Source organism: Perca flavescens, chromosome 8, assembly GCF_004354835.1.
Source record: "Perca flavescens isolate YP-PL-M2 chromosome 8, PFLA_1.0, whole genome shotgun sequence".
In the NCBI taxonomy this organism is placed as follows: Eukaryota; Metazoa; Chordata; class Actinopteri; order Perciformes; family Percidae; genus Perca; species Perca flavescens.
In genome coordinates, this window is record NC_041338.1 from 18,833,823 (window position 1) to 18,844,360 (window position 10,538).

At 40.8% G+C, this 10,538-nt stretch overlaps 1 protein-coding gene across 3 annotated transcripts in view; it reads right to left on the reverse strand.

The window, feature by feature from the left end:
• Positions 1-5,032, reverse strand: part of LOC114560003 (neuronal cell adhesion molecule) — a 79,184-nt gene extending 74,152 nt beyond the window's left edge. For all 3 annotated transcript variants that reach the window (XM_028585105.1, XM_028585102.1, XM_028585106.1), the window contains exon 1: positions 4,863-5,032. The gene's annotated coding sequence lies outside the window, so the exon portion shown is untranslated. The remainder of the gene's footprint in view (positions 1-4,862) is intronic.
• Positions 5,033-10,538: the final 5,506 nt, after the last annotated feature.

Here is a 10,538-nt window from a genome sequence, read left to right on the forward strand (position 1 = left end):
CCACAGAGACCAGTGAAGTCAATTAGAAGCACTTTTCCGGTGATGGCTGAGCGTTGCCGCGCAGCCTCAAAATGAGCTTGACGACGTAGATGTGACATGAGCAACCTGTCTGAAAGTCTTCTGGTAGCTGTGCCAAGAGACATCTCAATCATTCCGAATCTTGCAGAGACGGAGAGTGTAGGTATGTAAGGAGATAACATGGACACAGGCTAATTATTGCTAACTAAAATGCTAGTTGACATTAGTAATTAAACTTAAACAGCTAATGTAAGTCAAAACTGCCCGCAAGCATAATGTGAGGTACAAAGTAATGGAGCCTTTTATACATTGTCGTGTTTTTTAGAAATAAACAAATCGTCAAATAGTCTTTAAACGCTTCAGATGTAAAGTTATTCGCTGTCAAAGTGACACCAAAATGAATGGCAGTCAATGGAATGCTAACGGCAGGTGATGGCTTGTTAGCATCAAAATGTCTCCATAGGCGGTACACTTTGCAGATTCTCGCTTACCCCCTGTGGAGTAGCCAGACTCTCCTCCAGCACACTTTGGAGGAGGGCCTGTCAAAGCAAGACTAAGACCACATAAACTGAGGCAATTCTTGTTGGCACCTCACATCAAATCCAGTCTTCCTCCATAACCGGTATAACTATCTCTGGTCATGACATTCCCCTCTCCACAACGGTCCCCAATCTTGGTGTAAAATTTGACCCACAACTCACCTTCGAAAGCCCATATCAAAAACCTCTGCAAGATTTCTTTCTACCATCTCAGAAATATTGCAAAACTCTGTTCCACACTCACCTTAGCAGATGCTGAAAAACTGGTCCACACCTTTGTCTCCTCCAGACTGGATTACTGTAACACACTTCTCATTGGGATACCTAACAAAAGCCTGCAGAGACTGCAGTATGTTCAGAATAGTGCTGCAAGGATCCTGATGAGAGTGCGAAAATACGACTACATCACACCCATTCTCCATTCACTTCACTGGCTTACCGTTTTCACCAGGATTGAATATAAGGTCTCCCTTCTTACCCACCAGTGCATCTATGGAAATCCCCCCCCCACACCTGAAATAACTACTCACCCCTCTAACTACAACTCGATCCCTCCGTTCAACAAACTCAAACCGCCTCCTTCTCCCCAAGACTAAGCTCAGCACCATGGGTGATCGGGCTTTCTGTTCTGCCGCTCCTCGGATTTGGAATGCCCTCCCCAACCATCTGAGGGCACCTCAAACTACTGAGATTTTTAAAAAAGGACTAAAAACATTTCTTTTTAGCAGAACTTATGAGTTTTGATTAACCCTGCAAGTCTATTTGTATTTTATATTGATGTTCTTACCATGCTTTTATGATCTTAACTGTAGCACTTTGAGATTTGCTCCAAATGTAAAGTGCATTACAAATAAAATCTATTATTAGGCTATTATTATTATTATTATAAACCAAAACCAAGTCATTACCAAGACCAGAGTGTATCGAGACCGAGACAAGACCAAGACTTTGAAGGGTTGAGACCGAGTCAAGACCAAGACCAGACCAGTGCGAGTCCCACACTGCATGACACGATAAAATGTGGAAAATGTTAACCATAGGCCCTCCTCAAATTGATCTGAAAGATCCACATTCCCATAAAAAACACCCACAGAAAAGAAATTAAGATTCTTCTTCATTCATGTCTTTTATTGCCACAACATTCAGAATATACACAACAAGCTAATATGTATAGGTAATATTTGTTTTCTTTTAGATGTTGTTTTGGAAATAAAACTCATTATGGTTTACGTAGCCAAATTTTATTACCGAGGATTTGGTTGACATCTCCCAGACAGCCAGAGCTTCTTCTCCTGTCTCCCACATTCAATTTCTTGGGAGAGCGTGTTAATGGGCGGGGAACGGGGGTTAACAGTTACAAATATCAAATTAGAAATGAGTCAAGTTATTGGTTGCATTTGAAGAAGGAAATTTTACATCCTATCACAGTAATGATGTTAACACATACAATTAGACAATGCACAGGCAATTTAGTTATATCCCTGCAGTTGTGGTCTTGGCAGGGCTTGAAATAAAATCCTGATCTTATTATCTGAGACCAAGACAAGACTGAGTGAAAAATGTCATTGATTCTGAGACGAGACCTTCAAAGAGTGGTATTGAGACCAAGACCGATCTTGAGTACTACAACTCTGGGCAACAGTGCTAAAAAGAAGCCAGACAGGGCAGGAAACAGAAGTAGTTACGCATACAGGTTGTAAACTAACCACAAGGTTAGACAAACCTTTATGTAAGAGAAAACAAAGGCTAACTGTAAAGCTATTACTCAAACTGTCTGTTGTAAACATCCATCACAGTTAACAGCACAACACACTGGTTGAACTTTGACCTACTGTACTTATTGTAGTTGTACACAGTTTTCCTGTGCAGTGAAGGATTATAACCAATATCTCGGTCGGGCTCACTTGCAGTTTTACCTCTGTTTGATCCAGGGCTGAAACTAATGACAATGTTTCCATTTTCCATTATTAATCTGTTGACTATTTTTTTCAATTAATCAATCCTTTTGTCTATGAAATGGCTAATACAATTTCCCACAGCTCAAGCTGATGTCTTCAAATTGCTTGATTTATTCGACCTTCAGTCTAACTACTAAAAATATGCAGTTCACAATCATTTATGACAAAGAAGAACATCAAATTGTTACATTTGAGAAGCTGCAACCAGAGAATTGTTGGCATTTTTGCTTGAAAAATGACAAAACATTTTACTTGATTATCGAAACAGTTGGCGATTAATTTTCTGTCGACTAATCGACTGATTGATGGAACAAATCATTTCAGCTCTAGTCTGTTCGCTCATTTCTTGCCCTGATGTCTTTTGGTGAGTACAAGTCATAGAAATGATGATCAAAACTACAAAAGTAAGACCCAATTTCTTTCAAAGCCTTATAATGGAGGACTTTCAGTTTCTTCCTTGTCTACTGTATTGCTGTCTACTGACTTTAACTGTCTCATACTCTGACTTCATCTTTTAATACATGAAACAGACATTTCTACAACAACTGAAGTGAGTCCTTGGTGAAATGAATCACCAAGTGAAAGCCTCTCAGGTTCCGATCAGTTCCTGAAAGAAATGATGTCATCATCATCATCACCACCACAAGTGACACAGAAAATGTCTTTCTATCTATGAGACACTTTGTCCCGGCCTGCGGTTGGCGGACTTCATAATGCCATAGACAGCCGCTTACAGAAGGAGCGTTGATCACTTCTTGCGAAATAGTCTGCGTGTTTCTGCGGCCCACAGAGGGAAATTAGTGGCATTTTCCCTCCAACACCCAAGCTTTTCCCATAGCCCCCGCAGCAGAGCTGCCCGCCACTAGTTTTAGGTCAGCAGTGGGACTGACTGGTGCTCTCACAATAACTCCGGCCAACGTGTGTCATGATAATCCCTTAGTTATGCAAATCTCCCCGCCTAGTGCCGTTTGTGCTGAGGGTGAAAGTAAAGATGGCAGCACAATGTAGGTCAATATCTTGTCCCGGTTTCTTCAAATTGGCCAAATGAGCCTGAAATGTTCTGTCAGTAGAGCTCCAGTAGCTGTAGAGTAGTGGCTCTCATCCTGACTTACTATTGTGAAGATGTGACCACCAAAAGGCACACACACAATGGGGGATATGTATACGTAAAGTGGTGTATTAAATTTTGCCGCCTGTTTGTGAATTAATGCAAACGAGACATAAGGCAGGGATAGGGGGATATTGTTATCTTCTTAGACAGATTAACAATAGTCTGTCTGCAGTGAATACACATTACTAGAAAGTGTGTCAGCCCTTTCAGAAAGAAAGTAAGAACAAGAGCGTCACACAATAAAGCAGGGGTCATTAGCATTGCATTAATATGGCTATCTGAGCAAGCAGCGAAAGTGTGCAGCTGAGGCATGTGTGTTAGGATGTGTCACAGTGAGTGTGTGTGTGTGTGTGTGTGTGTGTGTGTGTGTGTGTCTGGGGATGAGCAGAGGAAAGGGGGGTGGGTGTTGTTGCATGATGGTGAGTTCCCCCTTGACTGAAGCTTTGACCAAGGGGAGACAGAGGGAGGGGGGAGAAGGAGGAGGGGGAGGGGGGAGTAAGCAGAGGATTTGGGTGGGAATGAGGGTTTTTTCCAGTAAAGCAATTGTTTGGCTCGTATAATAAATGGCATGGGATGTAATTGGTGAATCTCCGGGGGCTACCGTAATCAGATTGAGTCTGATGAAGGGAAATTAGACTAAACAAACTGACTGGTCAGTCAAAACAAAATAGAGTTGTGATATGAATATGAAGGGAATTAAACATGTGGGGAGCAAATCAGCTTAGGACATGAGGGATTTTGTGTAAGACAGCTATTTCATCAACACAGGACAAAAACCAACTGTCAAATACAACAGCTCTATCTATCTATCTATCTATCTATCTATCTATCTATCTATATTTACTTACAACGTGCCATTTGAGAATTATGAAGCAAAGGACAGATCATATAAGGTTCAGAAGACAAGTGACAATGATTATCTCAGCATCTTAAAGCAGTGACATTTGACAGTCGCGCTCCGGAATTTGCACACCTGCCACTGCTCCTTCTGATGACCACAAGCTTGTAGGCTAACACGTAAAATGTGTCTTGAAAATTATTTTTGAGGGACTGAGCTTTGAAAACAAGCCGCCGTGTATTTGCGCTGATGAGGGAAAGCTGTAGAGATGACAGTGCTCTCACTGGCAGCCCTTAAAACATCCAACTCAATGTGCCGATTCTCTGCCTACAAACTCCTGACAGTGAACTGTAAGCTACACGACACGTGTTTCTTATGAATGGTAGAATTTAGCTCACCTTATCTCCTGTCTCTGCGGTGCGAAACACGAAGCCTGTTCTGTGTCTTCAGTCCCCTGCGACAGAGCGATACCGTCTGCTGTGTTTATTTACGTGGAGTCCCGTTCAGCGCCGAGCCTCTTCGCACTTGTCTCCTCTGCCTCAGTCACTGGTCCTCTCCTCTCCCGACAGTTCCCCAACACACGCACACACACACACACACACAGGCGGGGGCGCGCAGCAGCACTCCGGGGCGTGCGCACGCCCATTGCGCGCACTGCAGCGCCGCTGCCGATGTATGGTGGCCTCAAGGCACTGAACCCTTCTAGCAAATTGTTATCCAAATAGACACGTTCTATTTCGTATAGGCTTCGCCCAGTAATTTAGGCCCATACAGGCTCAAAACCACAGATGGACAACAGCTGGACGAGTTTTAGGATAAAACAAGCCACAAGTTGTCTCTTAATGCTTAGCAATGTCATTTTCTGTTATTAAACAGCAGGGAGCTGCTTTTTCATTTAGCTGCAGCATAATTATTATTATTATACAAGCAGGAATAATGTTCAACACTGAAATAATCCCCAGTCTTAAAAATCATAATCTTGTACATTTTCATTAATCTGGCCTGCAAAATGAGAAAGAGGAAATAAAAACAAAACTCAAATAAAACAAATCCACTAACTGCCATTAGTCCAATATGAGTACTTTCATTAGAGTGAACTTCATTCTTGACCTTAATTGGTTAGAGCCATTTGCATGTCCTGATACACTCCACCAGTTTGCCCTGAGAGCAGGATTGCACTAATAATCATACAGTTGCCTGTGGGATCAACCAAGACTCTGCTGGATGAGCTCATGTGACTTTAAAAGCAACATCTCCTCTTAGTTCAATCTGCAGCCAGCCAGCCAGCCAGCCATGCTCTCTTCTCTCAGTGCATGTTACACACACGCATTATCTCAGGCTTAGCAGTGGTAGCCATCTGCAGCCATAGAATCAAACACTGAGAGCAAGTGACACAGTTATTACTGTGATAAGCCTGGTTTGGCAAGAAGACGAGGTTTCTGGTTTGAGTTGGCATCCAGAGGCTGGTTGACTGAGATTAGCTGAAATTAAGGTTTAGAGATACAGTACAGGCCAAAAGTTTGGACACACCTTCTCATTCAATGCGTTTCCTTTATTTTCATGACTATTTACATTGTAGATTCTCACTGAAGGCATCAAAACTATGAATGAACACATATGGAATTATGTACTTAACAAAAAAATTTGAAATAACTGAAAACATGTCTTATATTTTAGATTCTTTAAAGTAGCGACCCTTTGCTTTTTTATTAATAAGGGAAAAACTTCCACTAATTAACCCTGACAAAGCACACCTGTGAAGTGAAAACCATTTCAGGTGACTACCTCATGAAGCTCATTGAGAGAACACCAAGGGGTTTGCAGAGTTATCAAAAAAAGCAAAGGGTGGCTACTTTGAGGAATCTAAAATATAAGACATGTTTTCAATTATTTCACACTTTTTTGTTAAGTACATAATTCCATATGTGTTCATTCATAGTTTTGATGCCTTCAGTGAGAATCTACAATGTAAATAGTCATGAAAATAAAGAAACACATTGAATGAGGTGTGTCCAAACTTTTGGCCTGTACTGTATATAATCATTTGGAAATAAGACAAAATGCAGTTCATCATAAGGAGCCTAAAGAAATGACCTTTTTAAAGGGTAAAATCCCCACCCAATACTGATTCATTTCTCTTCACATCTTCTTTATTTATTTGTTTGTGCTTTGTTTAACAGTACATCTGATGTGACTGAAAACTGAAAAAGAAAGGTTGACATGCAGTCACGGTCATTTGCTGGTCCTAATTCCCTAGGGTGGATGGAACTCTTACCCACATCTGTCGGAAGTGCCACACTGGAAAGTATTGTAATTGTCCTTCCCTCTCGTTTTAGACCGCCTCCAGATATGTCTGCATACCACTTGAATCTCATTAAAATATTCTCTTAATTTCCCTCATGCATATTACCCATAAAATACTCTAAGGGATTTCCACAAGCTCAAGGATACAGCAGCATGGAGACAAAGACCAGCACTTGCAAAGTTGCAAAGTGAATCTTGTCGGGTCTTTGTGTTGAAATGGAAAAATCCACCAGAGAAGACGTCGTCTCCATGCCTTACTGGTAACTCCAATTATTGTGCCTGTTACTGTAGTGGCTCCTGGAAGTCCTCTGCTCACTGAGATGCAAAACTTCACACATGGCATGGCTATTGTGCAGGAGAGACAGTCATCGCTCGGCCAGTTTTCTTCACTGATTCAGTGTTATTTTGTTTGATTCTTTTCCAAGCAAACTTCACAATAGATGCAGCACCAGCAAGCCAACAATTAAATGACCTGCCTCCCATCAGAGGGGATGATTAATTAACACAGATTCAACACAGATCAGCAGGCTCGTAGTCACAACTTACATCAAAACACAGCAGTCATAAACAACATCACAGAAAGACGTCTGTATTAACAAAGCTGTGTATCTGTTATGTGAAAGTTGATGGCATTTTCAAAGACAGTAATTCACAATATTATTTCTCCATTCGATCTGTCAGAATTTGATTTCTATCACTTGTTTTTTCTGTCACTTTTTTCAAAAGTGTCAATCAAAATTTGCAATTAAACTCTTCACATCTTATCTCAACATCTGACGATTGCTCCAAAACTAATTAGGTGCTAATGAGCTGGGTTGATTTGCTGCAGCTAAATGTGAGGTGTAATTGAGTAGCAGTCACCTCGAGGATAAACACTTACATAACAACAAAGATGGGAGAACACAGTATCTGTCAAAACCTCCCTGAGATATGTTCCCGACATGGACTGGAGAGACATATTTATATTCAGAGTCTGCAGGTTTGGCCAAAGGTGCAAAAGAAATCAAATTACTGATGTGATTACTGCTGGGGGACACGTTCATGAGTCAGATCTGTTTACATCAGAGAGGATGCTTTTCCTTTCTCAGTCTGCGGTGTGATTACATTATGACTTTTCTATATTGAGTGGGAGCAGCCTTTACTGGCTTCCTAACTGTGTTAACACACAGAGGGCAAAAGCATGCCATTATTTCACTAAATACAGCCCAGTGACCAGATATGGAGAACCTGTGTTTTAGTCGGTCACATGGTGCAACCATTATTCTTGTGAATCTCAGGCAAAGTAGTTTTGTCCATTTCTTAGATTTTTATCGGCAATCATTTTAAAGCTGCGTTAGGTTATTTTCCAGAATATTATATAAGTAATGTTTCATCAGTCAATTAACAATGCTTGTATCACAAACTGATGACTTTTGCACCATTTCATCTCTCCTCACTGAATAGTATGAATCACTGTCAAATTGGTTGGGATTAAGACAGTTTCTTCTGTTGACAAATTGGGCCGCTGTTACCATGATGGTGTTTATATTACACCATTCATTCATAGCAGTTCTTCATTTAATCCTGAGTATGTGTCTTTATCACCACATCTTACTTCCTTTGACACACTGAGCTTCTCTCTCCTCTCTCTTTCCATCTGTGTGCATCCATGTCCCAGAAATGCTTTTTACTAACCTAGCTCTGGGGAGCTTATTCCCTGGAGTCCCTATGTTTTATTGTTGTTTTTTTCACCCAACATGTTTCCTTGGATTATGGTGTCACCTATATCATGGTTGCAGCTGTCGCCGTGGTCCTGCTGCGTGCCCTGCTATGCCCTGTTACATCCTGCTATGCTCTGCTGTGCCCTGCTACGTCCTGGAACGCCCTGCAGTTCCCTGCTATGTCATGAACTACTACAACTACTATTTCTAGTCATAGTTCCATTATCTTTATTGTGACTATTATTGCCACTGTTCATCACACCCCCAACCGGCACCGTCAGACGCCGCCTACCAAGAGCCTGGGTCTGTCCGAGGTTTCTCCTTAAAAGGGAGTTTTTCCTTGCCACTGTCGCACTAAATGCTTGCTCTTGGGGGAATTACTGGAATTGTTGGGTCTTTGTAAATTATAGAGTGTGGTCTAGACCTACTCTATATGTAAAGTGTCCTGAGATAACTCTTATTATGATTTGATACTATAAATAAAATTGAATTGAATTAAATCTTAGGATTTACGATCCTAATTTCTGTGTCAGAATAGGAATTTGATCTGAAAGAAACTATTGGACCAAATGGTAAAGGAGAAAACATGTAAGGCCAACTTTAAGGGGCCAACATTGTCTACACAAGTCAAAGTCAAAGTATCTTTATTAGTCTCCCCAAGGAGAAATTTATTTTGGACAGAGAGAAATTGCTGCAAGGGTTACAACAGAGACACACAACAAGCAAAGGGTTAAAACAATTAAAAGACAGATGTACAGTAAAAATGTGGGCTACTCAAAGAGCCATACAAATTGCAAATTACCATTTTCTATACTTGCCATCAAGTCTGCACTGGAACAAATTACTTTACTGGCTCTCAAATGGAAAATGGAACACCAGTACACTTGATCAACACTTGATACTGAATGGATCCGGAGGAAATAAAGTAAATTGAATGGTTGCAGGGCAAAAGGGTACAGACAAAACCATGGATTTCACATTTGCTGCTTAGATGCACAGAGCTGCCATACCCATGACTGATTGGTTGAGAGGAGAATTTTCTCTAAACATCTCTCTGGTGAGATTTATTTTAAACCTGCTAGATAAGAAGAATCATTTTACCGAGGAACAGAAGCACCTCTTGATGACTGTATGGAGATTATCCCACAATCAGTTCTTTGGTGTCAGAAAAATCAGCATCAAATCAACAGCTTCCTCTTTTTCTGAGTGTTTCTGTGCTTTTATATGCTTTACAGAATAGACTGATGACCATATAACAGTTTTCAAAGACCCTCGATAAATCTATCTGAAAATAAGCTTTTCATCCAGCAATAATAGCGTTATTCTCAGTTATCTGATACTCCTGGCTGTAAATCCAAATATCTGAATGAGCCAAATCAGGACCTATTAAGGTGTAATTTTTTTACAGAGTGAAAAATCAATCGGATATCTTCAGATAACAGGGTTCAGTGTATGATAATGCATGTACCACACAGTATGAGATTTTTTTTCAACAATTCAGCAAATTCACAAATGTTTGGTAATTTTAATCTGCAAAGCAAGAGATGCAGTTTTATTACATATTTTGATCTCAATCATCTCACAAGTTCTCTTAGTACTTAAAATATTTAGGATACACCCTTTTTTATTATATATAAAGTCAAAGTCCACCTTGTGCACGTGTTGCTCTTGCCATTTGCTCTGTAATACTTTTAAATTCCAGGTAAAACAATATTTGTGAATGACCTACATCCTGTATTATTTCCCCCCTCAGACCACAGTTGATGCTGTTTGTTGTGTCCTCTGCCTTCTGTGGCCATGGCTGTGTTTTCATGCGTGTAAGCAGTTGGTGAAGAGCTGTGTCAGTGCATGGTGTTTATGCTGGAGGGAAATGCGATCCATCACAGCCAGGGCTGTTGCACAGGTGCCTGAGCACAGCCTTGCACAACCATCTCATCCCACCTTTGTCTTTTTTTATGACAGGCAGCTCAGGGAATGGCTTTCCAATTACCTCCACTAGAAACATACAGCCCTACCTTTACACAACTGGAGTTACAGAGAAAAAAAAATACACTTGTAGGAACCGCTGGT